The sequence below is a fragment of the Equus przewalskii genome, chromosome 23 (assembly GCF_037783145.1).
Source record: "Equus przewalskii isolate Varuska chromosome 23, EquPr2, whole genome shotgun sequence".
NCBI lineage: Eukaryota > Metazoa > Chordata > Mammalia > Perissodactyla > Equidae > Equus > Equus przewalskii.
The window spans coordinates 25381377-25394884 of NC_091853.1; positions in this window are offsets into that span (position 1 = coordinate 25381377).

A 13508-nucleotide genomic window follows, 5' to 3' on the forward strand; every position below is an offset into this window, starting at 1 on the left:
GATTCTTATGATCACGAAGGAGATACACCTCCCACAATGTGATGTTGCCAAAATCTTGTGTTATAAACCTGACAAGTGGGTTTATAGGATGAAAAAAAATGCCATTGAAAAATGCTAACTAAATCTGTTTCCAACAATCATAGCTGCAGTTAAATCAGTGCCTGTTATGGGGCAGGTGCTGCACGAAAACCTTTATATGCATTAATTAACTCAATACTCCCAACGACCTAGCACAGAGATTGATTCCATTTTCCAGACAGGTAACTGAGGCTCAGAGAGTTCAAATAACTTTCTCAAGTTCGCACAGCTTGTAAGTGATAGAGCTGAAATCTAACTTAGGTGATTTAGCCCCAGAATTCATGCCGAGTGTTCTGTAATATGACAATGAACATAAAATATAGATCTAGAGATACATGGGTAGCAGAGGGGAGTGGGTTCAGATGGGTGTGGGGGTTCAGATGGGAAACTGGATGGAGAGTCTTTCTTAGTCTTAGACACCTAGTGACTCCAGTTCTTGGAAGAAATCCTTGCTGGACCCTCAAGCTCTTTCACTTCCAACAGAAGAAGCGAAGTAGTGTCTTGCAATGCTTAAGAGTAGGCACACTAAACTGGACTGCTTGAGTCTGAATTCCTGGTCTACCCTTTCTAGTTGTGTGACCTTGACTTTTGTGTGCCTCCATCTTATCTGTAAAATGCAGGTAACAGTTACTGCCTCAAAAGGTTGTGGGGAGGATTGAAATAATGCATGTAGCCAGCTTGAAAGAGTGCTTAGTACTCCGTATGTTTAACTAATATGATTCATAATTATTTTACAAAGGCATCTAGGGTACATTCATCTATCAGTCAGCATGTCTTCTTTCGTCTTCCCCAGAATTAGAAAAGCAAGAGCCTTGAGATGATGGTGGGGCATGACAGGTGCAGCTTTCAGGACTTTACTCCTCCTAGGTGACCCTAATTGGCTTAATCAAATTTAACTTCATATCACATCTTCTGGTCCTTAAATACCCTTCCTGCCAGCTTACCTACACGTTAACTCCTGCAATGGAGAACTGAGCCTTTTCCTATACAACTGGAGAATATATTTAAGAGGCGGAATCCTGTGGTTGAAAGACCTCCATTCACTCATGATTGTTGGTTTGCGAAAACAGGCCGCCTTCTTCTCTCATGAAGTTTTCTGCCTTATAGCAGATAGCCCAATGAAAGATCACACAAATAAGGGCAAAAGTACAACTGTGATGAATATTACAAAGTAAAATTACAGAAGATTGGGGAAATGCCATTCCTGGTCAAAAGAGCACCATGTGCAAGATGATGGGAAGGAATATGGCAAGTAAGTGGAAGATGGTCAGTGGGGTGGAGTGCAGGCAGAAAGTGGGGCAGAAATTTGGAAGAGATGAAATCCTAGAGACTTAGAGCCGGTCCATAAAAATTTCGATCCTTTTCCTGTGAACAATGAGAAGTACTGAAAGGGTTTAGGCAAGGATGACGTATCAGATTTTCTTTTTAAGAAATCATTCTGCCTCTTTTAATTCAGTCTCCATCACACCAATAGTCAGCCTTTTAAATAACCAGTTATCAACGATAGTATTTCCCGATGTGAACAAAGTTCTTTCACAAGTTCTTCTGCTTATTTATTCATTCTTTGATCAGCTATTATTGAGTACCTTCTCTGTGCGAGAACATTTTCCTAGACCCAGAGCCCATGAAGATGATTAGAATACACACAGTCCAGCAGGGAAGACAGGTTAAAAAGATAAATTGTGATAAACTTTGATCAGTGCTGGGAGAGAGGGACTATCAAAGAGAAGGGAGTAACTGGAACGGGCCATGTAAATCCTGCCTTGGAAGAGGGAGAGCCTCATGTGGAGTAATAATATTGGGTTGGTCTTTAAATAATTAGTATGAATTTACTAGGAAAAAAAAGTAGAGTTTATTTATTGAGGAAAATTTGGAAAATGCAGGAAAAAATACAAAAATGGCACAAACACATAATCCTTCAACTTAGAGTCTATGAAGATTAACGAAAATATCAATTACAAATTTTAAAAGAGTATCCTTTAAATATAGAAAGTCCTCAACTGGGGCCGGCTCCATAGCCGAGTGGTTAAATTCGCGCGCTCCGCTGCGGCAGCCCAGGGTTCGGATCCTGGGCGCGGACATGGCACCGCTTGTCAGGCCACGTTGAGGCGGTGTCCCACATCCTACAACTAGAGTGATGTGCAACTAGGATGTACATCTGTGTACGGGGGCGGGGGGTTTGGGGAGATAAGGCAGAGAAAAAAAAAAAAAAGATTGGCAATAGTTGTTAGCACAGGTGCCAATCTTAAAAAAAAAAAAAAAGAAAGTCCTCGACTAATAAATGCATTGATTTTCAAATGTTTCAATAGTTTGTAAGGAAAAGTTTGTAAAATTCAGAGCATACTTCCATACTTTCCCATAGGAGCAACATTTTGATAGGATTCCAAGTTCCCAGGCCAACCTGTAATAGTTGATTTAAATATATATATATATTTATAAGCATACATATATATTTATTATATATAATGTATATATATTATTTAGAAACATATATATGTGTATATATATATGTAATATAAATACACATATTTTAGGTCATATAATTTATAGGTTATTTTATTATCTAATGCTGTATAACAAATTACCCCAAAACTTAGTGGCTTAAAACAAGCACGTATTGTCTCACAGTTTCTGTGGGTCAGGAATCTGGGCACAGCTTAGCTCAAGCTCTCTGGTAAGCCTGCAATCAAGGTGTCAGCTGGGCTATGGTCTCACCTGTGGGCTTGACTGGGGAGTGATCTGCTTCCATGCTCACTCATGCAGTTGTTGGCAAGATTCAGTTCCTATGGGTTGTTGCACTGAGGCCCTCAGTTCTTTGGTGGCTGTTGGCTGGAGGCCTCCCTCAGTTCCTTGCCTTGTGGGGCTCTCCACTGGATATCTTCAAAGATAGCAACTGACTTCATCAGAGTAAGCAAGTGAGAAAAGTCAGACACAGAGTATGAGCAAGATGGAATCTGGAAAATGATATCTCATTAATCTTTCTATATTCCAGTTTTTGGAAGGAAGACTAGTTTCAGTCCACACACAGTGGAAGGGGTTACCTAAGGGTATGAATAGCAGGGGGCATGGATCATTGGGAGTCATTTTAGAAAAGTCCTACTGTGTATCCCTCTGTCTTTCCCTCTCCTTCTGTCTAGATGTCTATCTATCTACACGTACATTTCCATCCGTATCTCTCTCTCTGGATCTGTTTATCTATATAGATAGCTATAGATATAATATTTGCTTCCAGTAGAACTCTTTTAAACAAACTCTTTTTTAGCCTTTTGTCGAAAGTGGATACAGTTGTTGCTATAGCGATGGGGCAGGAGAGTGGAGGTGGAAGCCTGGCCTGCAAGGGTCTGCAGATACAGTCTGAAAATTCCTGATTATTTGAACCACTAGTACTCCCCTGGGAATAGAAGGAGAATAAGAGATCTTCCTATAAAACAAAGACAGCATTCATTCCATGTTCTTTGGAGCTCAGAGCTAGTTCAAACTACAACTTTGAAAAAGATAACATTAATTCAGGCATCGTCCTGGTACCATTTGTGGACATTTTCTTTTTAATTCCTACTGCTTTGGGTCTAAACAAACCCTACGCTCACGCTACTTTCCCTCAGTCTCAGCTGTATTCTTAGTGTCTTGGAGTCCTAGAATTACTTCGTTTTTCCTGTTCTATGCTACCCTTCCCCTATGTTCAATGCGCTCTTCAAATGTCACTCTCATTGCTGAGCACAAGGGAGTCACTGGCACAGGACAGTGTGAAGCATCTTACTAAACAAAGTTTCATCAAGAGAGGGATGACTGTGGAATGCCACTAGTGTGTTTTGTAAACGGACGTCTAATGTATGGAATTCTAGTCAGCCCCACTAGTGGAAGTAAGGTATTTCAAGCTGTTGGGATGAAATCTGGGTGGGTTTAACACCATATGTGAGGTTTGTCAGGGAATCATTTTCCTTAAGTTGCTATTATTGGCACTTTACTTCTGAATCTGAATCTGATCTAACACATGGTTCTTTAACCCTATTTCCACTCCCCAAATTTCCAGGAGAGCAATATAAGAGATTTCAGCTATTACATCAAGAACAGACAATGGCTGCCTCCTAATCCCCATTTCCCACCCCTGGAATGTCTTGTGTAAGGAAGTAAACTCAGGTCCTTCCTTCCTTCCTTCCACTAAGAATGCACCACAGATCAAGGTATAGAAAAAGGTGATTCTGACACTTTTACTGGGCAGTTTCCAGGAGGCAGAAACTCCGGGGTGTCTTGAAACAGGCTCACTAATGGGGCCTTTTTCTTATGTTTCCAAAGACTTGGGGGCGAGCTATAGAAGCAGAAAATAAATAAATTGTGCATAAAAGGCGGTTACTGGGTGGCAACTGTGGGTCAGGGTTGTTCAAGGGACAAATGGCACTATTATGCTTTAATGTGATTTAAAACACAATCCCTACTTAAACACGGGTGTTTGTAAATTATGTTGTATTTAGGGAAATAATATCTAGGTAGACAGAACTAACACTCCCTTTTCATAGAGTTAATCTAGATTAGGGAATTGTATTTTTATGAGTGACCTCAACCTAAAAAGATAATGAAATGGGTCCTTGGGTCAGATCAATGCCTGGGGGGTTCATCTTAGAAGAATGATGGCAATTTGCACTGTAGTTAATTGAAGAAGGAGGTATTTTTTTTTTTTTATTAATGTTATGATAGATTACAACCTTGTGAGATTTCAGTTGTACATTTTTGTTAGTCATGTTGTGGGTACACCACTTCCCCCCTGTGCCCTCCCCCCACCCCCCCTTTTCCCTGGTAACCACCGATAAGAAGGAGGTATTTTTGACAGGAAGGCAGACTTGAGGATAAGGGAAGAAAGACTGTGGGTGGGGGTGGAACATGTGTAGACCTTCGATTAAACACTTTTGTGCTTTTCCCTTGGACTATGGAAACAGAAAATTTTTTCTCTCTCTTATATTGCAATTCACTTTCGTTACTTCCTACCTGAAGTTGTTCCTGAAATTGGATACAATACCATCATCTTATATACAGCACTATGGGGAATAAAGAGAAACACACAGAAGCGTGACGTGCCCCACATCCCACTTTCTGCTGAGACCTGTGTGGGGTGGGAGTATCATTTTGAGAGAGATTATAGCATGGAAATAACAGTCAGAGGGGGAGCGCTGTGGAACCAAGTGAGGAGGAGAACAGGTGATACAGAGAAGCACCTGTCAGATGGATCATTTAGGAGCAGCTCTATTTTTACCTTTTGTATCTGTCTGTGTTCAATCAGAAAAGCAGAAACAGTAGAATATACATATAACCAGTTTTTCTACCAATATCCTTTCTCTGCTTCAGGAGGCAACCTAGGATATCACTTTGCATTTAGGTCTTCTTAACGTCTTCCATTTGTGATAGTCCCTCTGTCTTTCCTTGTCTTTCATGGCCTTGACACATTTGAAGAGCACTGGCAAGTTATTTTGTGTAAATGCCCTCAGTTTGGGTTTGTTTGACATTTTCTCCTAAGTTGAAGTTATGCCTTATAGGGACGGATATCACAGAGAAGATGTATTCTTCTTACTGCATTATATCAGGGGTATATGATGTCAATATGCCTTATTACTGGTGACGTTAACCTTGACCACTTGGTTAAGGTGGTATCTACATGATTCTCCACTGGAAAAGTGCTATTTTTCCCTTTGTAGTATACTAAAAATTTGTGAGATGATACTTTGACACTATGCAAATATCCTGTGGCTTCCTAAACGTTTGCCTGCTAATTTTAGCATCTAGATGGATCTTGCCTGGAGCAATTATTGCTGTGGTGTTCTCATGGTGATTTTCTAGGCTCCTCATTTTTTCTTTTTCTTCAAGCAATTTTTTTTCTTTGTGACACCACAGGAATATTTTGGTCTATCTTGTATTTTCCCTGTTTCAGACCTGGAATCAACCAGTTCTCTAAGGAGTCCCAATTCCTTTTGTTAGAGAATGGTATTCAGAAATGAAGATCTGGGATCTAGGTGTGCTGACCACTATTGAGAATCACAGCTTCTTGTCTAGTGGATAGAACTAGGAAATAGATGTATAAATACTAACTAATCCGTGCAAGCATCTGTTTTTTTAGCTAGCTAGCTAGATTATCTAATTTTAAAAATGTATGAGTTTATATTGATACCTTTGACTCTAATCCAGGAACACAGAGTTCATTTTAGCCTTTACCTTTTCCTTACTTGTAACTTCTTTCCTAACAGTGAGAAACCCAACTCTGACTAGCATAAAATATATTTACTTATTTGTTCAACCCTAGTCTACTAATAAAGTATTTTCAGAACTATTAACTCATAACCCTCTAAGAAACAAATTTACCAACTAGTGTATAATTTTCCACATAGTTCTTTCATCTTTAGCTGTTAGGTATCCAGTGAAAACACTCTTTTTCTAAGTTACTTAGGTCATCTCCTTTCTCCCCCTTTTCCTTCAGTGAGGTCGTGTGAGTTATTTGTAATAACTTAAATTCATCTGTCATGACCTGGAATCCATCCTCCCTTCCTAACAACTTGATGGTTTAAAAAAAGAAAAACTAATAACTTAAAATTTATTCTTTTTGGTGAACAGCTTTATGGGTTTTGACAAATGTACAGATCCGTGTGTGGGGGACTGGAATTGGCCACTCCAAGATATGTCTCTTTGGCATGAGGATTGTTTGGGGCTGGTTACTTTTAATACACTGCAGACAGGAAAGCAACTGAGGAGTGGAATTTGCTTGCCCTTTGTTAGGAGACATTTACATTGTAAAGGAAATCTCCATCTGCAAAGGTGACTCCCTCTCTGTACCAGGAAGAAGGGGGATGACCTTACCTCTAGAAACTCTTATCAATGCAGAAGGCAAGGACTTAAATCTGCTTAATAACCTTGTTCTTATTTACTGTACTTGTCTGGTAACCTCCTGTAACTGACTCCCCCGACCCCCAACACCCTCTTTTGTCTTTAGCTGAAGATGATATTTAAGGTGGTGGCTTCAGTCATTTTGGCAAGTTGCTCAGCTTGCCTGAGCCTCTCCCATGCATACATGTTATAAAGCTTTGTTTAATTTTCTCCTGTTATTCTGTCTCATGTGAATTTACTTCATTCTCCGGCCAGAAGAACCCAGAGAGGGTAGAGGAAATGTCTTCCTCCCCTACACATGTATCCACCACTGCAGCTGCATACAGAGTATTTCTGTCAGCCCCTAAATTTCCTCATGCTGCCCTTCTATAGCCAACCGTTCCTGCCATATAACCTGTGGAAACCACTGTTCCATTTTCCTTCCTTAGAATTACCCCGTGCCCAGAGTAGCATATAAAAGGAATCACACAACATACAGTGTTCTGAGTTTAGCTTTTTTTACTTAGCAAAATGCATTTAAGATTCATCCATGTTGTTTGTGAATCAATAGCCTGTTCTCTCTGATTGCTGTAGAGTATTCCATTGTATGAATGTGCCACAGCTTGTTTATCCATTTGTTTGCTGGGCATCTGGATTGTTTCCAATATTTGATGAACATGAATAAAGCTGCTATAAATTTTCACATAGATGTTTTTTGCAGGTACATAAATTTTCATTTCTTTTGGGTTGATATGTAGGTTTGGAATTGATGGATCATTTGATAGGTGTATGTTTAACTTTTTAAGAATTGCCAAACTCTTTCCCAAAGAGGCTGTAATATTTTGTATTCCCACCAGCTATGTAATAAAGTTTCAGTTGTTTGGTATCCTTGTTGGTACTTGGTGCTGCCACTTAAAAAGAAATTTTAACCATTTTAGTAGGCGTGTGTTGGTATCTCACGGCAGTTTTAATTTGCACTTCCCTATGATTAATGGCATTGAACATCTTTTTGGAGGCTTATTTGCCAATACATCTTGAAATAGAGGAAAGTGAGTCCTCTGACTTTGCTCTTCTCTTTCATGATTATTTTGGCTATTCTAGTTCCTTTATCTTTCCATATGAATTTTTGAATCACCTTACTGGTGATTCTAAAGCTTTAAAGAACTTGCTGGGATTTTGTTGAATCTATAGATGGACATCTTAGCAATATTGAGTCAAATCCATTAATGTGGTGTGATTTTAAACTTATTTAGGATTTCTTTAATTTCTTTCATCACTGTTTTGTAGTCTTTAGCTTACAAATTCTACACATAATTTTTTAGACTCATATCTAAATTATTTTTGGTGTTATAGTAAATAGTATTATTTTTTAACATTGAATTCCAATTGTTAACTTTGTACCCTGTGACCTTGCTAATTCTTTTTATTAGTTTTAGAATCATTTTTGTAGAGTTGTTTTGTGATTTTCTTTAACATAAACAGTCATATCATTTGTAAATACAGTTTTATTTCTTCTTTATTGAAGTGTAAGCCTTTTATATCTTTTTCTTGCCTTTTTGCACTAGATGGGACTTCTAGTGTGATGTTGAGAGAGCAGACATATTTGCTTTGCTTTTTGTGATAGAGGAAAACAATTCAGTCTTTCATCATTCAGTATAATATTGCTGTAGCTTGCTGAAGGTTCCATGTACACTTTGTCAGGTTAAGAAATTTCTCTTTTATTTCTAGTTTGCTGAGAGTTTTTACCATAAATGGTTGAATTTTATCAAATGATTTTTCTGCATCTATTGATGATCATACGGTTTTTCGTCTTTTCAATTTCATTGATTTCTGATCTTATTTTTATTTGTTTTATTTTTTATTTTATTTTTGATGAAGATTAGCCCTGAGCTAACTGCTGCCAATCCTCCTCTTTTTGCTGAGGAAGAGTGGCCCTGAGCTAACATCTGTCCCCATCCTCCTCTACTTTATACGTGGGATGCTACCACAGCATGGCTTGCCAAGTAGTGCCATGTCTGCACCTAGGATCTGAACCGGTGAACCCCTGGCCACCACAGCAGAATGTGAGCACTCAACTGCTGTGCCATCAGGCTGGCCCCTGATCTTATTTTTATTATTTAAATTTTGTCTGCTTGTTTGGGGTTTAGTTTACTCTTCTTTTTCTTAAGAGCTTAGATTGTTGATTTGAAACCTTTCTTCTTTTTGTTTAGCCACTTTATGCTATACATTATAAAAAGTTTATGTTATAGCCATTTTATGCTCTATATTTCCATGTAATCACTGTTTTGGTTACATTCCACACATTTTATACTGTTGTATATTCACTTTCATTCACCTTTGAATATTTTTTAACTTTCTTTGGGACTACTTTTTTGATCCACAGGTTGTTCAGGATTGTGTGGCTTAATTTCCAAATATTTGGAGATTTCTTAAATAGCTTGTTATTTATCTCTAGTTTAATTCGTTTATGGTTTGAGAACATATTTTGTGTAATTTCTATTCACTTCAATTTGTTGAGACTTATTTTGTGAGCTGAATATAGTTTATCTTGGTGAATGTTTCATGTACACTTGAAAAAGAAAGTGTATTTGCTGTTGTTGGGTGAAGAGTTCCATAAGTGTCAATTAGGTCTAATTGGTTGATAATGTTGTTCAGAACTCCTATATTGTTACTGCTTTTCTCTCTTACATGTTCTCTCTAACAGTTATTTTAAAAGAAATGATGAAGTCCTTAGCTACAATTATAGATCTGTCTGTATTTCCTTTCAGTTCTATTTGGTTTTGTTTCATGTATTTTGAAGCTCTGATGTTATGGGCGTATGTGTTTAGGATTGTTACGTCTTCTTGGAAAATTGATTCCTTTATTTTTATGTAGTGTCTCTCTTTATCCCTGATGATATGCCTTTTCCTGAAGTCTATTTTGTTTGATATCAAAATAGCTATTTCAGCCTTCTTTTGGGCTATTGTTTGCATAGTGTATTTTCTCTTTTACTTTTAATTTACATAATATTTATAATTATAATAATTTATATATATTTATATTTAAAGTTGTTTTCTTGAGGAGATCATATACTTGAGGCTTGCTTTTTGATCTAATCTTTTTTAACTGGTGCATTCAGGCATTCATATTTAATGTGATTATTGATATGGTTGGATTAAAATCTACCATCTTGATGGCTGTTTTCTATTTCTTCCATCTGTTCTTTATTTCTTTTTCCTTCTTTATCTGCTTTCTCTTAGGTTAATTGAGCATTTTTATGATTCCATTTTATTTCCTCAGTTGACTTATTATTTACACCACTCTTAAAATGTTTTTAGTGGTTACCCTGGGGCTTTTCAATACACAACTCTAATTGCATAAACTTTTTTTGTAGAAAGTAGCCCACATCTAAAAAGAAAAGATGGAAAACCACAGAGTTTCATTATAGGCTGATTTAACTTATATTTATTGCATGTCTATCATATGCTAGCTATTATTCTAAACACTGTACATGTATTAACTAATTTATTGTTTTTAGCAATACTGAAAAGTGTATCCAATTGTTATTCCCATTTTGCAGGTAAAGAAATTGAAGCACAGGAAGGTTAAGTCATTTCCCCATGGTCACAAAACTAGTTGGTCTCTAGAGTTTAAGCTTAAAAGCATTGCATTATACTACTATGGGCTAACCTAGGATTCTGCAACTTAGAATTTTGAGACCCAAACCCTCAAATTACAAAACATCTTTTGATAGCATTTTCCTCAAATATACTTAAGGAAGTTGACCTCAGAGGGAATGTGTATGGGGAGAAGACATTGATGCTTAACTCACATTTCTATGTGCTAAATTTTATAAATCAAGTATTTTAAAGTCATTGGTGTCATAAAATGATTGCATTTTTAGTCACCTATATTTTAAAACTGAGAGCTTACTTGGACATCATCCAATGTTCTCATTTTGCTAATGGGGGAAATAAGGTCCCAAGAAATTACGTTTCTTGCCTAAAGTCATAGAGCTAATAATTAGAGACAGAGTCAGAACTTGAACCCATTATGGAGCTTCCCCTGCCAGATCTCCACTGTATCCTTCCTCTGAGCTTGTATACTATTTATGCTTACTTCTTACTGAACATATCACACGGTGGTCTATTTTTTCTTCTATACATTTGCATCTTCTATTAATCTTTCAAGTGCTTGAATGGTAGCTTTCATTCTTATTTGACTTCGTATCCTGAGCAACTGTCATTAGGGCACAACACACTGTAACCACACTAAAAAAAAAAAAAAATTATTGATATGAAAAGTCCTTCTATTTTGGCTCCAGTCTAGAACTCTGCTCTTATTGTCATTTTATTGTTTTTTTGTGAGGAAGATTTGCTCTGCTCTGAGCTAACATTCATTGCCAATCCTCCTGTTTTGTGGCTTGATGATTAGTCCTGAGTTAGTATCTGTGCCAATCTTCCTCTACTTTGCATGTGGGATGCCTCCATAGCATGGCTGATGAGCAGAGTAGATCTGCACGCAGTATCCAAACCCACGAACCCCGGGCTGCCAAAGTGGAGAGCATGGAACTTTAACCACTTGGCCACAGGGTAGGCTCCTTTATTGTCATTTTATATCCCATAAAAGACAAGGAGCCATCAACAGTCTTCCAGCCTCCAAGAGGGTGGTGCACAGTCTCAGGGTAAGGCTTTGCACTTCTCTGCCACAGAAATTAGAGCTATTTCAGGAATAGCAGAAGCGTATTAGGACTTAGCTGCATTCACTCCTGAATCGTCTACACTCCTTCTTCTCTAGAGAGCAAATCAGGATGATTCTTATACCTCAATTATATTCAAAGACTCCCAGAGGACCAACATGGCATGCAAGGCCCTTCATTGTGTTGCTCTTATCCATCCCTCCATGCAAATGTCCAATCACACAGCACTGAATTCCCTGTAGTTCCCAGAATGCTCCTATTGATTTATTTTTCCCAACTTTATTGAGGAATAATTGACAAATATAATTGTATATATTTACAATTTAATATACATATGCATTGCAGAATGATTACCAAAGACAAGATAATTGACACATCCATCATCTCACACAGTTAAGTCCTTTTTTGTGTGTGTGGTGAGAATGTTTAAGATCTACTCTCAGCAACTTTCAGGTATACGATACTGAATTTTTAAATGTAGTTCCCATGCTGTACATTAGATCCTCAGAACTTTTTTATTTATAACTGAAAGTTTGTTCCTTTGAGCTACATCTCCCCATTTCCCTTCCACCAGCCCCTGGAAATTATCATTCTATTATGTTTCTATGAAATCAACCTTTTTTTTGTTTTGTTTTAGATTTCATGTATAAGTAATACCATACAGTATTTGTCTTTCCCTATCTGGCTTATTTCATTTAGCATAATGCCCTCTAGGTTCATCCATCTTGTCACAAATGGCAGGATTTCCTTCTTTGTAGTTGATCAATTTATATATATCACATTTTGTTTATTCATTCATCTTTCAAGGGACATTTAGATTATTTCTGTATCTTGGCTATTGTTAACAATACTGCAATAAACACAGGAGTGTGAATATCTCTTTGATACACTGTTTTCATTTTCTTTGGATGTATGCCCAGCAATGGGATTGATAGATCATATGGTAGTTCAATTTTTAATCTTTTCGGGAACTACTATATTGTTCTCTGCATTCTGTAGAAGTGCTTTCTGTACATTGCCTTTTCAATTTATTGATTATTTCTTTTGCTGTGCAGAAGTTATTTAGTTTGATATAGTCTCTATTGTTCAATTTTGCTTTTGTTGCCTGGGCTTTTGGTGTCTTATTAAAAAAAATTCATTGCCAAGACTAATGTCAAAGAATTTTTTCTCTATTTTCTTCTAGGCGTTTTATGATTTCAGGTATTACATTTAAGTCTAAATCATTTTGAGTTAATTTTTGTGAGTGGTGTAAGATAGGGGTCTAGTTTCCATTTTTGTTCATGTGAATATCAAGTTTTCCCAACACCATTTATTGAAGAGACTATCCTTTCCCCACTATATTCTTGACACTCTTGTCAAAAATTAATTGACTGTATAAGCATGGATTTATATCTGGGCTCTCTATTCTATTCAGCTAGTCTACGTGTTTGTTTCTATGCCAGTACCATACCGTTTTGATTACAAGAGTTTGGAATATAGTTTGGAATCAGGAAGCACGCCTTTGGGTTTTGGGTTTTTTCTTCTTTCTCAAGATTACTTTGGATATTTGGGTCTTTGGTGGTTCCATACAAAACTTAAGATAGATTTTTCTATTTCTGTGTAGAATATCATTGGGATTTTGATAGGAATTGCATTAAATCTATAGATCACTTTGGATAGTATGGATATTTCCACAATATTAATTCTTCTAATCCAAGAACATGGGCTATCTTTCCATTTATTTGTGTTTTCTTCAATTTCTTTCATCAATGTCTTATAGTCTTGTACAGAGCCTGGCCTAAAGAAATACTTGCTGGATATTCAGAAGGTAGTTCAACATGGTGGTTACAAGTCAGGCTATGGGGTTCAAATTTCAGTGTCACTATCTACCACCTGTATGACCTGTGGTAAGACAAGTTATCTCTCTAAG